Source organism: Pan paniscus, chromosome 2 (genome assembly GCF_029289425.2).
Source record: "Pan paniscus chromosome 2, NHGRI_mPanPan1-v2.0_pri, whole genome shotgun sequence".
In the NCBI taxonomy this organism is placed as follows: Eukaryota; Metazoa; Chordata; class Mammalia; order Primates; family Hominidae; genus Pan; species Pan paniscus.
The window spans coordinates 113,223,994-113,249,647 of NC_085926.1; the positions used below are offsets into that span (position 1 = coordinate 113,223,994).

Genomic DNA, 25,654 nt, shown 5'->3' on the forward strand with positions numbered 1-25,654 from the left:
CCCTTATCACCAGTGGACAGAACAACACTGCAGCTGTCTCCCTTTGGGGGTCAACCTGACTACCCAGCCTGAGATGCAAAGGAACAATTTAGAAGCTATGTGGGGAAAATTTTCATAACTGTTTGGAAAATTCTTCTTCTCATATTTTTTTGGGGGAATGTATGACTGGGAGTCATGCCTACATTTCTTTTAATGGGAGCCATAGTTATTTTTCTTCAGATAATCACATCTAGTGAAGAAAACTCCTGGATAGTGCTGCTGCCACAGAACAGATACTAAATTAGATCAGATGTAAAATAAGAATATGGGGTTCTTAAAAACTTCTTGAGTTTGAAATGCAGAATAGAGATAAAAATAGTTAAAAGCAGTGTTGGCTGTGTCTCTGTTGACCACAGAGGGTTATAAAGCTATTATTAGTCTCCTTCTAGAGGCTTTATGAGAGAATTATATTATCAAGAATTATTATTAGAGTTGAATTTCCTTATTTATCTTGGAAAACTACAACCTATGAGATTTCAGGAAAAAAATATATTTATATATATATATATATGATAAATGAGAGGTGAACTAGCTATGATACAGACTAAAACTGCTCTCAGTAATAAAGCTTAAAATGCAGTGGTTTAAACAAAACAGAGCTTATTTCTCTCACATGTAACAGTCCAGAGTGGTAGGGTGATTCTGCCAACCTCAATCTGGAGCTCCCATCTCTCAGTCCAAGAGAGCAGTTTTATTTCCCTCCATCTTTCAGATAGCAAATGGTAAGGAGAAAAGAAATCAGGGCATTGCATATTTAATTGTTTTTTTTAAAAAGTCCTGAAAGTGGCACATATTACTTTCTTTCACATTGCACTTGTCAGTAACATTAACCCATTCAGCTGGAATCGAGTCTTAAGAATGTCTTTAATTAGGTAGCCAGGGGTCAGGCATGGTGGCTTATATCTATAACCCCAGAGCTTTGGGAGACTGAGGCAAGAGGATCACTTAAGTCCAGGAGTTCAAGGCTGCCATGAGCTATGAACACACCATGGCACTCCAGCCTTGGTGAGAGAGTGAGATCCTGTTCCTAAAAATCAAAAATAAAAATTAGGTAGCCATGTACTCAAATTAAACTACTGCTATGGAAGAAAGGGAAAGGGAGAGCAGGTATTGGGACAACTAAGTTTGCCACAAGGCCTTGCTGCAAAGCCCCTAGAAGATCTGGGCTGGGAAGTTGCTGAGAAATAGCAAAGGACTCTACTACAGTGCCCTGAAAGGCACCTTTGTAGTCTAAAAGAAGCACTCTAACTGAAAGGAAAGTAATAGGTTTATACCTGTGTCAGTATTCAGAGGAGGAGCGCCCATATGGGGAAGTGAGAATATGTAATGCCAGGAGCAATTGTTTCTCCTGGTGATGCCCAAGGGAATGATTGTAACATGTGGCCCTAAAGCTTCCTTAGAAGGCTTAGCAGGGATATGCATATCTTCAAGAGAGGCTAAGAAAGCCCAAGCTTTGGCCAGAAAATAATGACAGGGCTGGCCAATAGACTTGGAAGCCGAGTAATGAGGAAAAAGGAGACTTTGGGACTGTTATTGTGGGTGGCTAATGGAAAGAAATGTGCAATGTAGCAAAGTCTTGCAAACATTGATCTCCACCCTTAGAATCTGAAGAATTAATAATGCTAGGAGCTTCTTTTTGGAGTCTCCTAGGAAGCAAGAAAGTAAAAGAAGCCATAATATCCAAGTTTTTGGGAGCAGGATGAAGAACTACCAGACTGGGCTGAAGAAAACTTGTACTTGGAGACCATAGCAAATTGCCATAAGGGAGAAAGGGCATGTTGGTCCTCTAATTATGAACTTGAGGGAAAGTTGGAGTTGACTTTCCTAGAAATTCTACTTGGTGGAGGGGATGATGGCTTCCCTCCAGCAACTTTTAGATTGGAGTTGTAAAAACACTGGACGTTCAGTGACGGAAATTTGGGGATATAATCTGCATTTAAGACTAACTAGTGGAGGCCGGGCGCGGTGACCCACGCCTGTAATCCCAGCACTCTGGGAGGCCGAGGAGGGTGGATCACGAGGTCAGGAGATCGAGACCATCCTGGCTAACACGGTGAAACCCCGTCTCTACTAAAAAAAAATACAAAAAATTAGTTGGACGTGGTGGCAGGCGCCTGTAGTCCCAGCTACTCGGGAGGCTAAGGCAGGAGAATGGCGTGAATCTGGGAGGCGGAGCTTGCAGTGAGCCGAGATCACGCCACTGCACTCCAACCTGGGCGACAAAGCCAGACTCCATCTCAAAAAAAAAAAAAAAAAAAAAACAAACAAACAAAAAAAACAAAAAACTAGTAGAGTCAGAATGGCTGTTATTAAGAAGTTAAAGATAACAAACATTGGTGAGGTTATGGAGAAAATGGGACTCTTATACTCTCTTGGTGAGAGTGTGAATTAGTTAAGCCACTGTGGAAAGCAGTTTGGAGATTTCTCAAAGAACTAAGAATAGGATTACTATTCCACCCAGTTGTCCCATTACTGGGTATATACCCAAAGGAAAAGAAATCATTCTACCAAAAAGACATCTGCACTTGTATGTTTATTGCATCACTTTTTACAATAGCAATAGTCTTTGCTATTGTAAAAAGCAAATGTAAAAAGCCAACGTTTTACAATAGCAAAGACTATTGCTGTTGTAAAAAGCAAACGTAAACAACCTAGATGCCCATCAAAAGTGGATTGGGAAAATAAAATATGGTACATGTATATCAAGGAATATTATGCAGCCATGAAAAATAATGAAATTGGGTTCTTTGCAGCAACATGGGTGCAGCTGGAGGTTGTTATCCTAAGTGAATTAATGCAGAAACAGGAAGCCAAATACTGCATGCTCTATTGTATAAGTGGAAGCTAAATAGTAGGTACACATGGGCATAAAGATGGGAATCATAGACAGTGGGGACTAAAAAAGGGGGGAGGTGCAGTGGTTTAAAAAGCACCTATTGGACACTATGTTCATTATTTGGCTGATGGGATCAATAGAAGCCCAAACTTCAGCATCACAAAATATACCCATATAAGAAGCCTGCACATGTATCCACTGCATCTAAAATTAAAAAAAAAAAATTAACAGGTGCAGAAAGTGGTATGAGAAATTTTCTATTTGTTAGAAAATTATATGATTTTCTAGAAAAGGTTAAGTTGATTGTGGGGATATTGTTAGCTAATGTGACCATTTTCTTAGGAGGTCCTACTGTTGTCAAGAAGGCTATCATATGGTAGGGCATGGTGGCTCACGCCTGTAATCCCAGCACTTTGGGAGGCCGAGGTGGGTGAATCACCTGAGGTCAGGAGTTTGTGACCAGCCTGGCTAACTGATGAAACCCCATCTCTACTAAAAATACAAAAAATTAGCCAGGAGTGGTGGCAGTCTCCTGTAATCCCAGCTACTTGGGAGGCTGAGGCAGGAGAATGGCTTGAACCTGGGAAGTGGAGGTTGCAATGAGCCAAGATCACGCCACTGCACTCCAGCCTGGGCAACAAGAGCAGAACTCTGTCTCAAAAATAAGTAAGTAAATAAATAAATAAATAACAATAATAATAATAATAAATAAGAAGGCTATCATATATTCTGTACAACTTAAAAAGGTGCAGGATTTGCCACCGTGGTTTTAGTTAAACATATACTGTGATGCAAAAATTACAGAGGCTTCACTAACCCCCAGAAGATAAAGTTTCAAGGCTCCAGACATAAGACATGGTCCACAGAGTTGGTGGTGGTAGTTGGCAGGGCCGGGTATGAGTAATGCACATAGAACCCACAACTAATCCAGCAGATTCTCCTGGCTCAAGTTGTACATGAGTCACTCATCCTCAAAAGATAAAGAAAGTTTGGAGGTTGCCTTAAGGAGTTCACATTACTTTAAGGATCTGAAAATCCTTGTTCTAACTAGATCTTACAAGTCATATTAGAATCAGCTTAGGTTGGTAGAGGTCATTGGATCTCCAGAACTTGTGAGGAGTGAATTCTGATATTGACACTAATGTTGACCTCTTGAGCCTGGCCCTTTTCTAAACTGAATGCTGGCATGGTTTTTTAAGGTTTCATGGTTTTAAGCCTCGTTGACTTAGCCGAAAAACATCACCCGTGGAAGTCTACCCACTCTGCAAAAGGTGCAGAGACAGAGTGATTCTCCATCCAGGTAGAAACTATTTAATACATGCCCACTAGTTTCACTGCAAAGACAATAGTAGACTCAACCCACAACTCATAGAGGATTTATATTGCTCAACTGTTGACAGTGTAGTTTGTACTTTTTGTGGCAGCGGAGTCAGATCAAAGTGATAAGCAAGTGGCTATGCCTTTATGCTACTAAGACCAGCATTATGATAGTATTTGGACAAGAGACCAAGATTTTCTACATCCAGATCTTTACTGGCCATTCTCATCTAGAAAGTCTCCAAAAACTTTTCCACAGAGGAGACAAATCAAGGATAAGTAACATATTGTTATTGCTGGAGCTTTGAACACAAACTCCAAAGACAGATTTGGCTGGACATACATTGTCTTATAAATTTAAGAGAAGTCCTTCACCTCAACAAAGTATACTGAATGGCCTAAAACCAAAGAAGCTAAAAAGCTCACTCACTTCATTTTCACCTTCCAGCTGAAACCTGGGCTTGGATATTGCAGCTTTGGCCTCACACACCATTGAGAATTAGAGGAAATGCAATGTCATAAGACCTTTGCCTCGATGCCAAAGTAAAATGGATGAGGGTGTGGATATTTGAGTTGTATCTTATATCTTCAAAATCCTGGAACAATACCTGTCCAAGAGAAAACCTGAAGGCCTTTCCTAATCGCTTCCAAAATGTTCAACTCTTGGAAATGAAGCTGTGTGTGTCCTCTTATTTGCCAATTTTTTCAGCCCATTTCCTATTTAAGGCTGCAGAGGAAAGCAGGCAATTAAGAAGACAGGCAGAGAAGGACTATCCATGTTTCCATCAACAAAGAAGCTTCTTAAATAGGCCAATAGTTACCTCATGCTTTCCAGAAATCTTCTGTTGTTCTTGGTGTAATGAAAATTTAAGAAATAGGCTCTATTTGTTGGATATCCTCTATTGGTAACTCTGCTATTGAAGTGTTTATGCTTCTGGGCTCATTATGACATAGATTCTGTGGATGAATATTGAGAAGGCTTGAATGAAAAATATTTAGGACCCAACAACAGACACAGTGTGTGGCTCAGATCTTCACAGCAATTTCAGTGGCATAATAAGAAACACAGTCCAGAGCTTTCACCATTAGGGTTAGTGCCCTGTCTAGATCAAGCTTTTCCCCTTTCTTTGAGGAAATGCTGCCTGTGGTGAGTTCTGCACATAAGCTTTAAATAGCTTCTTTTTTTTTTTTAAACAGGATCCCTTGCTAATATTAAGTTATTTAGATATTATTGTCCTGATATATATTTCAATCTTGTCTTTCTTATTTTGCAACATTAATTTTGTTTTAAATCCCATATCTCCTGAAGTGCACCTCTTTCTTGCCTGGGGATATGGTTTTCCATTTTGATTGAGGGATCGAACAATAAAGGTTCATCTCTGTACAATTTATTATTTATGCAAGTCAGAGAAATGTGTAGCTTTTTGCAGTGTGTGGGAAATGGAAGAACTGAATATCCAACCCATCTGATTGATAGTTATATTAAAGGTTGTCGGTTAAATAAGTCTATTTGGATTGATATGATAAGAGCCTTATGTTTTTCTTAAAATATTATTTTAGCAAATATTTGGTATTTTTATTTTATTGCTTATCCTGCTGTATTCTTCAACTGCTGTACACCAAAGGATCACAAAAAATTGTTGTAAAATGTTAATTGTTTAATATGTTTTGAAAAATAATATTAAATAAAACTATGTTTTTGAACATTGTTTGCTTCCTACAACTAAATATTGACATTTAAGGTCCTAGGTTATTGCATTGATCTTTTTTCAGGGGCTCTGAAAAATCCCTTAAGGCAATATTATTTACCATAATTGGTTTCTTAGCATACTGGGAGATAAGGCACAATGCAGCCTAATGCTCCAATTTGGAACTGGAATGATCACACAGACCAATGCCAGGCTACAATTTCCTGTATGGCAGGGACTGGCAAATTTTTCCAGGTTGAGATACTTTTCTTCATTGTTTCCTTTTCTTTTGAATACCAATCCATCATTGGCTATTAGAGGGCAATTTATTTATTTATTTATTTTTATTTATTTATTTTTTGAGATGGAGTCTTATTCCGTCACCCAGGCTGGAGTGTAGTGGTGTGATCTCGGCTCACTGCAACCTCCACCTCCCAGGTTCAAGCAATTCCTCTTCCTCAGCCTTCTGAGTAGCTGGGACTACAGGTGCATGTCACCATGCCCAGCTAATTTTTTGTATTTTAGTAAAGACAGGGTTAGAGGGCACTTTAAAAAAGAAATAAAATTCTTCTCTAAAAACACACCGTGAAGATAAAATTTGATAATTCCTTTTCCTTTTTTTAAAATGTCATCAGGTTGCTTTTAACTTTTTTCTCATTTGGTTAGAAGTATTTTATAAGTGAAAAGGGTCAGTTTGAGCAATATCCGGAGCTAGTGACATTAATTCATTGTGTACATGAGCCACAGTGACTCAACTAGTCTTACTACCTTCTACTGACTAATAGCTAGATACTAAATGTAACTCTCTTATCAACATTTATATCATTTTAGAACTTGTGAGTCCCCAAACCACATTGAAATAATAATAAGTTGCCTTTAAACCTTAAAATTATTTGTAATATCCTTCTTTTTGGAAACAAAATGAGCCAGAAGAGGTTACTTTTAAAATGATTCTGTAATGAGTGGTGTTTGTTTGCCTCCAAATCTAAATCAAGCCCCCACTTGGTGGTCTGTCTCTGGTTAAGACACATGGACAGCTAGATCTGTGTGGCTGCTAAAGAGGCATGAAACCATAAGCAGGGAAAAACAAAAATGATCTTCACTAGAAGGCACTCACAGAAAGATTCCTAGGTAAGCTCTGTGACAGATGACTTTCACTGAAGTGGATGGAAGAGTTCACAGATGCTTTTGAAAACAAAGATGTGAAGCTGGAAACCATCATTCTCAGCAAACTATCGCAGGGACAAAAAACCAAACACCGCATGTTCTCATTCATAGGTGGGAATTGAACAATGAGAACACATGGACACAGGAAGGGGAACATCACACACCGGGGCCTGTTGTGGGGTGGGGGGAGGGGGGGGGAGGGATAGCATTAGGAGATATACCTAATGTAAATGATGAGTTAATGGGTGCAGCACACCAACATGGCACATGCATACATATATAACAAACCTGCACATTGTGCACATGTACCCTAGAACTTAAAGTATTAAAAAAAAAAGAAAACAAAGATAATAAAACTCTAAGAGATGTGACAAGACTACAAACAATGCTTTATGAAATTAAAATATTTTAAAAATTGTTGACAAGAAAAGCAAATAGTTACTTATTAAAAGTGAATTTGTGACTTGGAAGAGGCAGTGAAGGACATCTCTCTCAAGAGAGTGAAAACACAGAGAGAAATCATGAATGCAAAGCTCAGAAACATGGAGTAAACAGCCAGAAAGTCAACATGTAACCAATGGGAAGGAGAAGGAAAACAAACTTATGAAGGAGAATTGAAAATTTTAAAATTAATAGATTTTTAAAATAAAGTCTATAAATTTAAAAGGCATTGAAGCCCAGGTAGGATTAATGAAAATAGATATAAACCTAGATATACATTGGTGGAATTATTGAATTACAAAGATAAAGAGAAAAATTTTCACATTTTCAGGCAGTATAGTTAAAAAACAAAACAATCCCCTCCACACACACAAACAAACACACCTCTAATTTATTTGTAAAGAAAAGTAAAACTAGCATGAAACTTCTTATCCCCAGTGCTGGATTCCAAAATATGGTAGAACAATATTTCTCTCCATCATACTGAAAAACAAGGAATGTGACTCAGGCAAAATGGTGAAATATTTAGAAAACTATTGTATAATCTTGAGTTTGCAGGACCTTCTCTCAGAAATCAAACTCAGAAACCATAAGTGAAAAAAATGGATACATTTGACTCATAAAAATAAAAGTGTTTGGCTGGTATTAGATAGACAACATAAGCTAAATAAAAACCAAAGGATTAACTGGACATAATTATTTGCAGCCCAAATGACAGACAAAATGCTAATTCAATTTCATTCTATATATTGATAAGAAAAAGGCCTATAAGAAAGCAAAATGGAGCAATGATATTATTAAGTAATTATGAGAAGATAAAAATCTAAGTGGTCTGTAAACATGTACAAAAATGCTTTACCATATTAATAGGAAAATAAAATTAAAACAAGAAGATACAATTTTCTATTCATCAGAGTAGCAAAAACTACAGAATTGAAGATCTAGTCCTAGAAAGGATGTAGGGAAGCTGACATCCTCATGGATTGCTGTGGTATTTGACAATGTGAAGTATTATAACCTTGCTATAAAAAATAATCTATAAATTTCTGTTACAATTTAAAAACATGTATCCATGACCCAATGACTCTATTAGGGAGATTCATCCTGCAGAAAGAAAAGTAGAATGTAGCTCATATGTATGTTTAACTCTGGTGCTTTCTGTAGTGGCAAAAGTTTCTGCAGAGAAGTTGAATGATCATTAATAGAATAATGGTAGAATAAACTAACGTCTAGGTGTGTACCATTATGCAGTTTTTATCAGGACTGAGTTAACTCTTTTATCTATTGATCTAATGGAATGTCTATAAAATATATTAGTAAGGATTAATATTCAGTTGAAAGGTAATAGGTAGTGTTTGAGATCTCATTTTTATAAAACAAGTAATGACAGTCACCACAAAACACTTTGTGTATGTGTGTGTATATATATATATATATATGTAGTACTTCTGTTTGCAAATATTTATATGGACATAGGGAAAAATATGGAAAGAGACATAAACTAGTTAACTTAGGAGAGTACGGATGGAGGGCAGGGGAGGGAAATATACTCTCTTGGGGATAGGGTCTTATAGGTTTTCATATCTTCCTCAAGATTTTGAACAGCATCTCTTGAAAACAGTCTGAATGAAAATATCTCTTAAATTATACTTTTCTTTTTATTTGCCATGTTCCTTCTAGACTTCAACAAAAAGTGAAATGGATTTTATCATACTTGGAAAATCAACAATTGCAGTCTGGATTCATACATCACTGTCTGATGCACCCAACTTGAGTCAAAAAGATGTTTCAAATCCCACTAGGCTGGAGGCAAAAATACTCAAGAGTTTAAGAGCGTCTCTTGACAGTGTACAGAATAAGATAGCTTCTCAGCTTTCAGCTTTACTTCACGGTTTTAACTATCAAAAGAAGCAAGGTAAGAACATCTTTTAACCAAGTGAGTGTTGCTGGGGCCAATCTATGAATTAGTTATACTCACTGATTTTAAATAAACTTAATTTTTAATACTTTAAATGATTTCTGTGAAATGTTGGATATAATGTCAATTCTTAAAGGAAGCCTGATGTTTCATGTAGCATAGTGATTCAGAGTGTGGGCTGTAAATCCAGGCTGTGTGCATGCAAAATCAGTCCACCAACTACCACTTCTGAAACCTTGAGCAAGTTAATTAATCGCTGTAGGCCTCAGTAACCTTTTCCGCAAGATGGGAATAATAGGAGTACCAGTATTGTAGGGTTGTTGGAAAGGTCTTAGAACAGTTTCTAGCACATAGGAATGCTAAGGAAATGATAGTTTTTAATACTTATTGTATGCTTGATCATTACGATTACAAACATACCTAGAGATTATGACTCACACATCAGAAACATGCACAGAGACCTGGAGACTGAAAACAGTCTTTCATAGTCTTCTAGCAACAGAAATACCTTACATGCACAACTCAGGCATTCAATTTTTTGAAGTGTTTTATCTCTTTATAATGTCTCATTTTTGTTTTTATTTTTTTCCCTCAAACCCAGTGGAAGTTTTTTGAACTTTTTAATGCTTGTGGTTATAACTATTACAATGGTCTTCTGTATTAATTGTTGACTGCTGTGTAACAAATTACTCTAAAATTTAGATTCTTAAAATAATAACAGACATACATTATCTCTGGCAACTTGTAGCTGAGTGATTCTGGCTCAGGGTCTCTCAAAAGACTGTAGTAAAGATGTCACCTGTTGTTGCAGCCATCTGAAGATTTGCCTGAGACTGAAGGATCCACTTCTGCGACGACTCCCTCAGGTAACCAAGTTGGTGCTGGCTGTTAGTGGGAGGCCTCAGTTTCCCACCATGTGAACCACTCCATAAGATGGGAATGCCACAGTAACTTTAATGACTTCACCTTGGAAGTCACATTCTATCATTTTTGCAATATTTTATTGGTTATTCAGTGTGGAAGGAGACTATACAAAAACATGAATATCAGGAGGCTAGAATCCTTGGGGCCATCTTAGATGCTGACTACCATAGCATTTTTACCTATTTATATATTTCATTTACTCAGTTAGTACATCTGTCAGTATCACTTATAGCCAATGCACTAGGCCAGGTGTTGTGGTGGGGCGTAAAGATGTGTAAGTTATAAGTTCTGCTCTTTAAAATGTAATACCTGGTGAAAGGAATGAAACACCCACTCCCATAGCTGCAGTACAAGGCAATATAGGATAAATATCAAGGATATAGTGATGTCAGTAAGCTCCTCAGGTCTTCAGAGGAAGAGGAGCAATTTCTTCTTGGGGTTTCAGAACAAATGGAATGTGATCTGGGTCTCTAAGAATAAAATAGGATCACTGTGGGCAAAGACAAGTGAAAACACATCTCACACTGAGGAAACATGTGAACAGGATCATGAAGTTGAGAAAGCAAGCTGAGTTCAGGGGCCAGCAACCAGGATACTTTAGAATAGCACATGTAGAAAGTGGAAGGATAAAGGGAGGGAAATGTAGGCAGAGACCAGTTCATGCAAGTCCTTAGAAGCTATGTTAAAATTTTTGAGCCTACTCAGCAAATAATGGGAGCAGATAAAATTTTTGAGCTGGTAAGTAATGTGATAGAAAGGAGCTTTTAGTTTATTCTCCAAGAGGAAACAGAAAGTGAGAAATCAGAGACAGAGAAACAGGGTAGGAAGAACTGACAATAAGGAGAGAAGGTAATACAATAAATATTATAAGTAGAATTAGAAAGGAATAATCTTGAAGGAGGAATCTGAAGAAGTTAGCAATTCATTGGATATCACATTTGAGGAGGTTGTCCCAGTAACTTGAGATTTGCTACCTGTTTTGGAGGAGAAGTTGGTTTAAAGAGGAAGATGGTTTAAAGAATGTATTTTAGGACATATCAGTTGAAAAGAACTTGAGGATTCCTTGTATGCTCTCTTTTCCTTTTCCCGCACTGAGGCTTAATCTCCCTGGGTAGTTCCTTCCTGAGATGAATCCTGGAGACCTGGGGAGTTGGGGAATCCTGGCGCTGAGGTGAGGAAAGAGGGCAGTGTGGGGAAGAACAGGCTAGAACCTCAGGAAATTGAATTGAGTTAGTTGGCTCCAAAGTCTGTTGAGCTCAATTGGTAATCATGATGGTGGACAAAGGATGGGATTGTGAGAAAATGATGAACTGAAAAATAATGTAGTGGCTGAGGTCACAGATTTTGAAATCATACGGGCATGATTAAAAATCCAGGTCTCCATTTCTAGCTGACCTTAGCGAAATGCTTAATTTGCAGGAAGCTCAGTTGCCTAACCTGTAATAAATAAGATTCATAATAGGGTCTTGTGCGGTTTCGATGAAATGTTTGGCATATCAAGCTCTCAGCATGGTGGCTGGCACATAGAAAACACTCTGTAATGAACAGTAGATTTATTGAGATGGTGGGCTTTATGCTACTACAAAAGGAGATTGATAGTATCCCAGGATCTTTTAGGCCAGATGAGTAGAATTACTGATCTCTTTTGGATTCTGATTAATCCCTTACTGTGTACACCTGGGGGAGAGGTGAGTACTCACATGTGCTTGTATTTTAAGGAGATGTCAGGTAAAAGGGGTTGAAAAAAACCATTGGCGAATGTGCTAATTAATAAACATACCTTAATGTTCATTCTTATTCCCCATGAATTGTTATCAACAGTTTTACACATAGTATTCCTTTCACTCTAAATTAACAAATGAATCCACACATTATCTACTTGTGGGTTTCTTCCCAATAGTAAAGCATATTGAGATAAATTATATGCTCGTAAAATCACATGTAAAAGTCATAAACGTGATTTCTGAATTATTACATTTTCTGTCAGTTAATTAAGGTTAAAAAGGAAAGTTAGTATCCTTTGGGATGATTCACCAAATAGGATAAGTTTTCCAGGAATCTTTGAGTTGCAAGTGACAATAAATTCAATTCCAGTCGGGTTAAGAAAAACGGGGAATTTACTGGCTCAACTAACTGGGAATTCCAAGGGAAATGACTTCAGGAAAAGCTGGATCTGGAGTAGTGGGGCCAAGGTGGCCAACTAGAAACAGCGGTGGTCAGTGGAGCCCATCGAAAAGAACCATAATTAGCATCTGAATCCTTCACCTGCAACAAGGTATCCAGGTTCTCTCATCAGAACTGACTAGGCGGGTGACGTGATCCATGGAGAGAAAGGAAGAGCAATATGGTGTGGCGGCCCTCCTGAGAGCCACACGGGGCAGAGGAGTCCCCACCCCCCAGCCAAGGTAGGCGTGCTACCCAGCTGGGGAAACCGTGCTTTTTCCACGGAAGGGTGCAACCCACAGAGCGAAAGATCCCACTCGCGAACCCATGCCACCGGGGCCTGGGGTCCCAACCCCAGAGCCGTGCAGATTCTCAACAACCTCTCAGCTAGAATCTGCCTAAGTCGGCGGAGCTCCCAGGGGGAGGGTCGACCAGCACCACAGCTGCAGCTGACTGCTGTCTAAGCTCTTTCAGTTCCTTGTGGGAGGGGCCGCAGCCAGCACTGGGACTCATAACTGCCTAACACGCAGGGGGATTTGAGGCGGGGAGGGGCGGCATCCATCTCTATAGCTCCAGGCTGCGCTTTTCCCCTGCTGGAGCCAGGGAGGCTGGACGGCTTGGTCCCCAGGAGGTGTCCCCCACAGCCCAACACACTGGCTGTGGCCGACTGAGGCAGAGCGGTAGAGTGCCTCTTCAGGCGTGACCCTGACACATCCTTCCTCACTGGGCGGGGCTTCCCTGCAGGAACTCCAGCAACTCCAGCCAGGGGCTCAGGGAGAGGACACAGATCTCCCTGGGCCAGAGCCCCTAGGGGGAGGAGTAGCCATAGTATCTGCAGACAAGCAGACTTAGCCTTTCCTTTTGGCAGTTCTGAGGAATCAGGGCGGACCAGATGAGTGGGTTTCGTAGCAGTGAAGCACACCCCCTCCACCAAGGGACAGTCAAAGTACTTCCTTAAACAGGTCCTGTTCCCCGTGCCACCCAACTGGGTGAGACTCTCCCACAGGGGTTGTCAGACACCCTATACAGGAGCGATTATACTGGCATCAGGTTGGTGCCCCTCCAGGTCAGAGATCCGAGAAGAAGGAGCACGCCACCCATCTTTGCCGTTCTCCAGCCTCCTTGACTGACATCTCCAGGCGCAGGAGCGAACCAGATGAATAAGGCCTGAAGTGAACCCCCAGCAAACCTCAACAGCCCTGCAGAAGAGGGACCTGACCATTGAAAGAAAAACAAGCAAACAAACAAACAGAAAGCAACAACAACAACAGCATCATCAACAACAAAAAATCCTCCCAAAAACTCCACCCAAGGGTCAGCAGCCTCAAAGATCGAAACTAGACAAACTCACAAAGATGAGAAAGAATCAACGAAAAAATGCGGAAAACCCAAAAGGCCAGAATGCCTCTTCTCCTCCAAATGATTGCAAGGCCTCTCCAGCAAGGGTGCAGAACTGGACGGAGGATGAGATGGACGAACTGACAGAAGTAGTCTTCGGAAAATGGGTAATAAAAAACTCTGCTGCGCTAAAGGAGCATGTTCTAACCCAATGCAAAGAAGCTAAGAACCTTGATAAAAGGTTAGAGAAGCTGCTAACTGGAATAACCAGCTTAGAGAGGAACATAAATAAACTGATGGAGCTGAAAAACACAATACAAAAACTTTGTGAAGCATACACAAGTATCAACAGCCAAGTAGACCAAGCAGGAGAAAGGATATCAGAGTTTGAAGACCACCTTGCTGAAGTAAGGCATGCAGACAAGATTAGAGACAAAGGAATGAAAAGGAACGAACAAAGCCTCCAAGAAATATGGGAGGCTTCATAAAAAGACTGAACCTATGATTGACTGGAGTAACTGAGGGAGACAGGGAGAATAGAAACAAGCTGAAAACCACACTTCAGGATATTATCCAAGAGAACTTCCCCAACCTATCAAGACAGGCCAACGTGCAAATTCAGGAAATACAGAGAACACCAATACAGAGAACACCACTAAGATACTCCACAAGAAGATCGACCCCAAGACATGTAATCATCAGATTCTCCAAGGTCCAAATGAAGGAAAAAATGTTAAGGGCAGCCAGAGAGAAACGCCAGGTCACCTACAAAGGGAAGCCCATCAGACTAACAGAGGACCTCTCAGCAGAAAATCTACAAGCCAGAAGAGATTGGGGGCCAATATTCAGCATTCTTAAAGAAAAGAATTTTCAACCCAGGATTTCATATCCAGCTAAACTAAGCTTCATTAGCAAATGAGAAATAAAATTATTTCCAGACAAGCAAATGCTGAGGGATTTTGTTATCACCAGGCCTGCCTTGTAAGAGCTCCTGAAAGAAGCACTAAATATAGAAAAACAAAACAAAAATACCGGTACCAGCCATTGCGAAAATGCACCAAAATATAAAGACCAAATGACACTATGAAGAAACTGCATCAACTAGTATGCAAAATAACCAGCTACCATCATGATGACAGGATCAAAGTCACACATAACAATACTAACCTTAAATGTAAATGAACTAAATGTCTCAATTAAAAGACACAGACTGGCAAATTGGGCAGAGTCAAGACCCATCAGTGGACTGTATTCAGGAGACCCATATCACCTGCAAAGACACACATAGGCTCAAAATAAAATATTTACCAAGCAAATGGAAAGAAAAAAAAAAGCAAGAGTTGCAATCCTAGTCTCTGACAAAACAGACTTAAAACCAACGGAGATCATAAAGATGAAGAAGGGCATTACATAATGGTAAAGGCATCAATGCAACAAAAAGAACTAACTATTCTAAATATATATGCACCCAATACAGGAGCACCCAGATTCATAAAACAAGTTCTTAGAGACCTACAGGGAGACTTTAACACCCCACTGTCAATATTAGACAAATCAACAAGACAGAAAATTAACAAGGATATTCAGGACTTGAACTCAGCTCTGGATCAAATGGACATAATGGACATCTACAGAACTCTCCACCCCAAATCAACAGAATATACATTCTTCTCAGTGCCACATGGCATTTATTCTAAAATTGACCACATAATTGGAAGTAAAACACTCCTCAGCAAATGCAAAAAAACTGAAATCATAACAATCTCTTAGACTACAGTGCAATCAAATTAGAACTCAGGATTAAGAAACTCACTCAAAACCACACAATTACATGAAAATTGAACAACCTGCTCCTGAATGACTCCGAGGTAAATAATGACATTAAGGCAGAAATCAAGAAGTTCTTTGAAACCAGTGAGGACAAAGACACAATGTACCAGAATCTCTGGGACACAGCTAAAGCAATGTTAAGAGGGAAATTTATAGCACTAAAAGCCCACACCAGAAAGCTAGAAAGATCTCAAATTGACACCCTAACATCACAATTAAAAGAGCTAGAGAGGCAAGAGCAAACTAATCCAAAAACTAGCAGAAGGCAAGAAATAACTAAGATCAGAGCAGAATTGAAGGAGGTAGAGACACGAAAACCCCTCCAAAAAAAATCAGTGAATCCAAGAGCTGTTTTTTTTCAAAAACTTAACAAAATACATAGACTACTAGCTAGACTAATAAAGGAGAAAAGAGAGAAGACTCAAATAGATGCAATAAAAAATGATAAATGGGATATCACCACTGACCCCAATGAAATATAAACTACCATCAGAGAATTCCATAAATACCTTTATGCAAATAAACTAGAAAATCTAGAAGAAGTGGATAAATTCCTGGACACATTCATCCTCCCAAGACTAAACCTGGAAGAAGTTGAATCCCTGAATAGACCAATAACAAGTTCTGAAATTGAGGCAGTAATTAATAACCTACCAACCAAAAAAACCCCAGGACCAGACGGATCCACAGCCAAATTCTACAGAAGTACAAAGAGGAGTTCCTTCCTCTGAAACTATTCCAAACAAATGAAAAGGAGGGTCTCCTCTCTAGCTCATTTTATGAGGCCGGCATTATCCTGATACCAAAACCAGGCAGAGACATAACAAAAAAAGAAATATTCAGACCAATATCCCTGATGAACATCAATGGGAAAATCCTCAATAAAATACTGGCAAACCGAATCCAGCAGCACATCAAAAAACTTACCCAGCGCGATCGAGTCAGCTTCATCCTGGTGATGCAAGGCTGGTTCAACATTTGCAAATCAATAAATGTAATCCATCACATAAACAGAACCAAAGACAAAAACCACATGATTATCTCAATAGATGCAGAAAAGGCCTTTGATAAAATGTAACATCCCTTCATGTTAAAAACCCTCAACTGGGCAGGCGTGGTGGCTCACACCTGTAATTCCAGCAGTTTGGGAGGCCAAGGCTGGTGGATCACTTGAGGTCAGGATTTTGACACCAGCCTGGTCAATGTGGTGAAACATTGCCTCTACTAAAAATACAAAAATTAGCTGGGCGTGATGGTACATGCCTGTAACCCCAGCTACTCTGGAGCTGAGGCAGGAGAATTCCTTGAACCCAGGAGGTGGAGGCTGCAGTGAGCTGAGATTGCACCACTGTACTCCAGCCTGGGCCACAGAATCATACTCCATCTCAAAAAACAAACAAAAAATAAACCCTTTCAATAAACTAGGTATTGATGGAACATATCTCAAAATAGTAGGAGCTATTTATGACAAACCCATAGCCAATATCATATTGAATGGGCAAAAGCCAGAAGCATTCCCTTAGGAAACCAGTACAAGACAAGAATGCCCTTTCACCACTCCTATTTAACATAGTATTGGAAGTTCTGGCCAAGGCAATCAGGCCTGAAAAAGAAATAAAGGGTATTCAAATAGGGAAAGAGGAAGTTAAATTGTCTCTGTTTGCCGACGACATGATTCTATATTTAGAAAATTCCATCATCTCAGCCCCAAAACATCTTAAGCTGATAAGCAACTTCAGCAAAGTCTCAGGATACAAAACCAAATATGTGCAAAAATCACAAGCATTCCTTTACACCAACAATAGACAAGCAGAGAGCCAAATCGTGAATGAACTCCCATTCACAATTGCTACAAAGAGAATAAAATACCTAGAAATACAGCTAACAAGGGATGTGAAGGACCTCTTCAAGGAGAATTACAAATCACTGCTCAAGGAAATAAGAGAGGACACAAACAAATGGAAAAACATTCTATCCTCATGGGTACGAAGAATCAATATAGTGAAAATGGCCATACTGCCCAAAGTAATTTATACATTCAATGCTATTCCCATCAAGTTACCACTGATGTTCTTCACAGAATTAGAAAAAAACTACTTTAAATTTCATATAGAATAAAAGAAGACCCTGTATATAGCCGAGACAATCCTAAGCAAAAAGAACAAAACTGGAGGCATCATGCTACCTGACTTCAAACTATACTACAAGGCTACAGTACCAAAAGCAGCATGTTACTGGTACCAAAACAGACATATAGACCAATGGAACAGAACAGAGATCTCAGAAATAACACCACACATCCACAACCATCTGATATTTGACAGACCTCACAAAAACAAGCAATGGGGAATGGATCTCCTATTTAACAAATGGTGCTGGGAAAACTGACTAGCAACATGCAGAAAACTGAAACTGGACCCTTTCCTTACATCTTATGCAAAAATAACTCAAGATGGAATAAAAACTTAAATGTAAAACCTAAAACCATAAAACCCCTAGAAGAAAACCTAGGCAATACCATTCTAGACATAGGCATGGGCAAAGACTTCGTGAAGAAAATGCCAAAAGTAATTGCAACAATAGACAAAATTGAGAAATGGGATCTAATTAAACTAAAGAGCTTCTGCACAGCAAAAGAAACTATCATCAGAGTGAACAGGCAACCTACAGGATGGGAGGAACTTTTTGCAATCTACCCATCTGACAAAGGTCTGATATCCAGAATTTACAAGGACCTTAAACAAATTTACAAGAAAAAAAACAAACAACCCCATCAAAAAGTGGGTGAAGGATATGAACAGACACTTCTCAAAAGAAAACATACACGTGGCCAACAAACATGAAAAAAAGCTCAACATCACTGATCATTAGAGAAATGCAAATCAAAACCACAATGAGATACCATCTCATGCCAGTCAGAATGGCAATTATTAAAAAGTTAAGAAACAATAGATGCTAGCAAGGCTGTGGAGAAATATGAATGCTTTTACACTGTTGGTGGGAATGTAAATTAATTCAACCATTGTGGAAGACAGTATGGCAATTCCTCAAGGATCTAGAACAAGAAATACCATTTGACCCAGCAATTCCATTACTGGGTATATACCCAAATGAATATAAATCATTCTATTATAAAGACACATGCATACATATGTTTATTGCAGCACTATTTATAATAGCAAAGTCATGAAACCAACCCAAATGCCCATCAATGATGGACTGGATAAAGAAAATGTGGTACATAGGTACCATGGAATGCTACACAGCCATAAAAAGGAATGAGATCATGTCCTTTCCAGGGACATAGATGAAGCTGGAAGCCATCATCCTCAACAAACTAACACAGGAACAGAAAACCAAATACTGCATGTTCTCACTCATAATTGGGAGTTCAACAATGAGAACACATGGACTCAGGGAGGGGAGTAACACACTCCAGGGCCTGCTGGAGGTGGGCTGGTGAGCGGAGGGAACTTAGAGGATGGGTCAATAGATGCAACAAAACACCATGGCACACAAATACCTATGTAACCAACTTGCACATTCTGCATATGTATCCCGGAACTTAAAGTAACATTAAATAAATAAATAAATAAATAAATTTTAAAAGCCTCTTTCTGCTTTCCAAAAAAAAAGAAAGAAAGAAAAGTTGGGGCTAAAACTGTCTTTACAATTTTGTCTTTTAGTACTTGGCTTTGCTTGTCTCTGCATTAAGTCTTTTCTCAGGGAGGCTCTTTCTTTTAGTGGCAACATGGTTGCCAGCAGCTTCAGGCCCTTAATCTATGCTTTCAGAAACTCTAGCATAGAGTGCATGTCTCTCTTGTGGAGACTCTGGAATATATTCTCAGGATTAGCTTAGATCAGCTCTAATATCATTATGTGCTCTTCCTGGAACCATTCATTGTACCCAGAGGAGGATGTTACATTGATCACCTTAGCCTGGGTACACACCCTCCTTTGTTACTGGAGATGGAATCCATTTTATCTGGATGTCATGGAAGGAAAGTGAGGGGATGTTTCTTGAGGAAAAGCAGTATCCTATTAGAAAGGATAGGAGGAATGGATACTGTAAAGTGAAACTCACAAAAAACTTCCTCTAATATATGAGTTAAGTTGTTAGTCAAGATTCAGGTATAACAGATAACACCAAGTACAACAGACAAAAGAGCCTTAATCAGTTTCCTCTCTGTAGGGTTTCTGCTTTTCAGCCTGCTAACCCTGTGATAGCACATCATGGACAGTCAATCAATACTTGTTGAATTGAGTTGAACTTGATCCAGACTCACACTTTCTCTCAGGGTTGAATGACTCAGGTTTGCTCCCACAACTCATTCTATTTAATTTTCAGAACCATTTATACAGATATATGAACAGGAAACCAGGGATTCTGAAAACAAAACTTTATCTTCACATTTTTCACAGATGGACTCTATCCTCTCCTCTTTCTCACCCTAAAGCGTCCCAAAGCTTCCTCAGAGAAAGAAAAATGGTTGTCTCAGAATGACCAATGCTTTTTAAAGAGGAAGCACTGGTGAAAAGTTGTAATAACTGTACCAGATGTAGACGATTAATAGATGGATGGAAAAGATGGAAAAACTTAATCTGTTTCTAGATGAGAGAGAAGAAGGCAACGACTCTTTCCAAGTGCTCTGCAGGGGCAGCTCAAAGCACTTCAATCTTTGATGAATGCGATTGAACTCTTTCCGCTACTCAAGGAAAGATAGAAGTGCTCACAAGGGCTCATCCTGTGCTGGCTCTCTGCCACCATCCATCCTGTCTTCTGCATAATTATCAGACCTTTCACCATTCACTGCTTTTATTATTCTAAAATTCCTCTTTCAGACCAGAAAATCTGGTAGATGAGATACATGTGGAAAACAGAGACAGGTATTACAGTCAGAGGGCACTCTGACTGGCTCATTCTAGAATATGAGCCAGGAGTTTAGCACAGGGTGCTGCATTAGGGGTTTTTGGGCAGTTGCTAAGAATCCCATGTTTGCTCTACTCTTTTATCTACCACTCCAAGAGTGTCTTTAGCTATACTGTCCAGGTATCATGTAGGATGTTCATGGACAAAGAGGCTGTGGCATTACAGATCCAATTATGTTAGGATGAAAATCAATGGATAAAATACCCTTCTTGGTCAATATGCAAGACTTTTGCTTGTTAATTAAAATATCACATCTCCTAATTTGATGATAAAATACTGAGTGCACAGGAAAGGATGAAGACAGCTCAAACACACACTGAGACTAATAAACTTTTTAATGCTTATGTCTGGGAATACTATCTAGGACTTATAATGCAGATGGAACCAGATTGAGAAAAACCAACCAACCAACCAACCAACCAACCAATATGATGGCTGAACCAGACAAGAGAAGTCCCGAAGTAAAATACCCATCAATTACCAGAATCTGTGCCTGTCATACATCGAAGGTATTGTATCCATGATGGCATGCTGCTTTTTGTGGTGTTTTGATTGACATCACAATTTCCCAGCAGTCCTTCCACAGCCATTCTGAGATAGCATCCAGAAATCAATGAAACATCAGAATAGGAAGTATTTGTGTATGTAGACTAATGTGGCACATTCCATCTTGGAAGATGTAATCCTTAAAGGAAGGAAGAAAGAATCTTGGTAGCAGTATATGCTGGGAATATACTCAGCCATTTCCCATGTATTTTCTAGATTTAGGGAATCAGAAATCAAGAGAGGAATGTGGGAGGTGCTGGCACCTTAGTGGAGGGAAGTTGTCTCAAGTAAACAGCTACACAGAAAGGAGGAATTGGGCTTTTTAGCCATGAGTTACAGCTGTCAGTCCAAATTGTCTAAAATCAGAAAAATATATTAAAAAGTATCAACTCCCATTGAGCCTATGCTTTGCAAAAGTATATTTTATTTTCGTCTCTTTTGATTCCTGAAATAATCCTAAACTAGATATGGTGGATGTTGCCCTACAAATGAAGATGCTAAGGCCCGAGGGGGTTAATGTCTTGCTTAGTTTGTAAGAAAAGAATGGAAATCATATGTTCTTACTAAAGGCCAGTTATCTTTCCATGACGTTTTAAACTGACAGACCAATAACAACAAAGGTGAACAAAGGGTTAAACTCAAACCCACCAGAAATATTTGGAGTCCAAAACAGAGTGAATGGTGGTGGATGCTATCTTGTAATTATAATCTGTATGTCAAAATAAGACAATCCTGTTGAAAGAATTAACTCGAAAGTGGAAAGCATGGGCAAAATGAGGAAGTTGTAAAAGATAGTGCTGTACAATAGCTTTTGTTGTTGTTGTCACTAGTAGTGGCATTCCTTGTTTTTTAACTTTTCAAAATATATGGATAACATAATACTTATTCTTGAATTCGTCACTCTTTTAAAACAATTGTTTACTGTCTCTCATTTCTTCTGTGTCTTTAAAACATTTTATATTTTCCTTGCTTCCAAGGTATCTCTATAGCCATAATCAGAAACTCCCAAACTTCACTGTAGGTTTTGATGAGACACCTGTAATTAACTCCCAGCAATGATTGCCTAATTTAAATTGTAAACCCCTGGGACAAGCACTGGGTCTAATTATTCATTCTGTAGGCTACCTTGAGCAAACTTTCAGAACATCAAGCCTGGCTGTGGTCCCCTCTCTCCTGCCTGCCTTTATGTGCTGGTCCTCTTGTCGGTAAAACACTGTGAATGGAAAGTAAGGCTACAGCAAAACAAGTGAGCATAGAGCTTTAGTAACAGAGGAACCTGATTTCATCTCTCTGCTTCAACTCCTTAGTCTCTGACTTCTTTATTCCACATGACTCTGCAAATCTGCGTCTGAACTTATATTCTCCTGAAACCAGAACGGATGAAACTCATTAGGTAATGCCAGCGCTCTTACTGATCTTCACCTCAAACCTCAGGAAACAAAGCCAAGCATGATATCCTCAGCTTTTATCTCCCTCCTTTTTTTTTTTTTTTTTTTGCTTAGGCCTGGAAAGTTGCAGATAGGATGCATCTAAAATTGGAGTTTAGGAGGCATAGTTTTTCAAAGGGTTTTTACTAGGCAGGAAATGCCATATCTTAACGGGTAGCAGTGTGTTCCTATAGCTGGTACAGACATCTGAAGTAATTTAAAACCAACATGAATGATAACCAAATTTTTGGCCTATAAATTTACAACCAAGAAAAAGGAGTGGGCAATGATCAGGATTGCATATTCATTGTAGGGAAGCAATGAAAACATAGATAATTCGGTATCTTTTGAACTTTGTTGGCTAACCAACAGCATAATAAATCACAAAATTATTATTTCAATGATTTAAATATATAACTGCAGCTACAACTTCGGAAATGTTGAATGGATAAATGAGGGCCTATGCTTTGGTCAGTAAAATGTAAGGCTTTGCAGTTGGCACCCTATGCCCAGCTTCTCTTCCTGGCGCGGCTCTAAAATGGCACATACAACTTCCATCAGCACCGGCGTGTTCGTCATTTAGCATTTAGGAACACAGTGAATAGCAATTATCAGCCAAATAGCTGGGAAGTGAAAATGACCTAGTAATCAGAGTAAATATACATTATGTTGTCATAGTATAATGTGTAAATATTGGAGAGGAATAGCAGAATATGGACATGCAGAATCTTTCTTTTAAGGCCTTGTATGAACGCAAATACTGTCTTGGCTCTCTGGCATGCTTTTGGATGACAGCTACTAAACATGCTGATTTAGTAAGTAGTAGGTCATCTTAATCATTTGCTCACTTACAGGTACCATGACCAGAAAAGGCATTGCCCTGATTTTTTATAAATCCTAAACTTGGCTCCCAATGACCAGGAGACATATGGAGAGATGATAGCAGCTTGGTGGGAGTTCAGACATTATAAACCTTGCACAGCCAGTTGCTTTAGCTGCTTATTCCAATCCAACTGTATGTTAATTTTACAGAATCCTTCTTCCTTTGTTAAGCTGGGAAAATAAGAAAAGCCACCAGTGTCATTTTGTTTATATTCATCTTCTCAGCAAATCAGATGGGGATAGTATCAATGTTGCAAAATGTTGCTAAACTGAGCACCTGGATTACATGCTGTGCTAAATAGAGACAGAGAAGAAGAGGCAGAAATTTTATTTTAGAAACCTTTATGAGTGCAATATCCTGGGAAAATTAGGCTAACTGATGGGATAAGTTTATTAGCAAGGTTCTAAACAACAGACACACATAATTTCCCCACTTTTAAAATTAAGGGCTAACAGACTTGGAGAGACTAAATCAATAATGCCTCTATAGCAGAAGGTAAAAGAGAATGATGGTGGTAGTAAATATTTATTTTTTGTAGGCACTCAATATCCTTTTCCAAATTTCTTGAAGCTTTTTGCTATTTTGGGGGTAGGAGGGAGTGGATCTTCTCCTTGCATTGAGTACAGTGTTGGTATTGGCAAATTCAGGTACCTGTCTCGTCTCTTTGGAAGTATGGGCTTCCCTGAGGTTCTTTCTGTCAGATTCTCTTTCTTACAGCTCCATTACAGGCAAGCAATGAGCATGTGCCCTAAACTTAGCTAATCGCTCTCCTAGAAAACAAAACAAAAGGCAGAGTCCAATCATTCTAGGAGAGGATGTCCACGGAGATACTGCTGAGACTTTGGAAGGTACCTGGCTCTTGATGGTTTCTTCAGTCTTCTTTATGATCATGTACATTGTCCCATAGCTTCCTAATAATACAATTCTTGCTCAAATTAAGTAGGCTTGCTTCTGTTGCTAGCAACCAAAGAACCTTAATTAATACAGTTTTTAAATTCTACTTAAAATGCTGCAAATAACTACTTCTCACCAGAGCAGAGGGTCAGAGAAACCACCATGTTTGGGGTAGATCTTTAGTAGTAAGAAGGTCAATTGGAATATAGGATTATAATATTCAGACTGTGTAAATCATAAGGATAATCTTAAGATCTCAAAATAGTGGTTTCTGTCCATGTTTCTAGATCTTTCTCTGCTTCATCTTCTCACTGTTTGATTAATTAGGATGGAGTTGAGCCATCCATACTTTTTGGCCTAAACAAGGCCCAATACATAAGATAAAAATCACTAATGAAATCTTGATTCAATGCATACCCAAAATGTAATCTATAATCAGGGAAGTTTGCAAAGAAAACTGCACCTACTGTGCCCAGGGAGAATGGTTTTCCTTGTCAATATCCAAGCAGCAACCAGGGAGTTAGGCTAGTGCAAAAGTAATTGTGTTTTTTAATTTTTTTGTCTTTACAGAACTCTAATATAAAAATATTTCTTAACTAGGATTTACAAGTTTTTTGTTTTAGCTGCTGCAGGGAGTCAAACATAAGGTACTGTTTCTGCCCACAGAGAGCACATAACTTCTTTGAAGAAGTCGCCAGACAAACTAGAAAGTTCTATGAGAAAGACGATAGGGGCTGGATGTGGTGGCTCATGCCTGTAATCCAGCACTTTCGGAGGCCAAGGTGGGAGGGTCACTTGAGCCTAGGAGTTCAGTACCAGGCTGGGCAACATAGCAAGACCCATCTCTACAAAAAAAATTTAAAAAAATTTATCCTGGTGTGGTAGAGCATGCTTGTGGATAGCTCACAGTGCTATCTCCCAGCTACTTGGGAGGCTGAGGTCGGAAGATCACTTGAGCACAGGAAGTTGAGGCTGTAGTGAGCCAAGATTGTGCCACTGCGCCCTTGCCTGAGCAACAGAGCAAGACACCCTCTTAAAAAACAAAAAAGAAAAGAAGATGGATGGGAAGACTTTGTAGAGAAAAATATAATTCTTTTCTTTGAGAATTACTGTTCACCTTCAGTAAGCAGCTGATTTCACAGCTCAGGCTAGACCTAGATGGTGTCACTGCTTCTTAAGGCCAGTGGTCTAGCTGATTTTATCCAGGATGGCCTCTGCCAAAGAGGACTAGGGCTGACTTTAGCCATAGGTAGGGGTGTGTGTGTGTGTGTGTAGGGGAGTGGCAAAGAGAAGATAAACATCTGTGTGCTGTT

At 39.2% G+C, this 25,654-nt stretch overlaps 1 long non-coding RNA gene across 2 annotated transcripts in view; it reads left to right on the forward strand.

Moving 5' to 3' along the window:
• LOC117979731 (uncharacterized) overlaps nt 1-21,499 on the forward strand; it is a 117,428-nt gene extending 95,929 nt beyond the window's left edge. Inside the window, exons 5-7 of one of the 2 annotated variants that reach the window (XR_010111451.1) lie at nt 9,169-9,403; nt 10,218-10,272; nt 20,956-21,499. This is a non-coding gene — a long non-coding RNA (uncharacterized LOC117979731). The remainder of the gene's footprint in view (nt 1-9,168; nt 9,404-10,217; nt 10,273-20,955) is intronic. The other variant, XR_010111450.1, reaches the window with a different exon arrangement.
• The last annotated feature ends 4,155 nt before the right edge of the window (nt 21,500-25,654 follow it).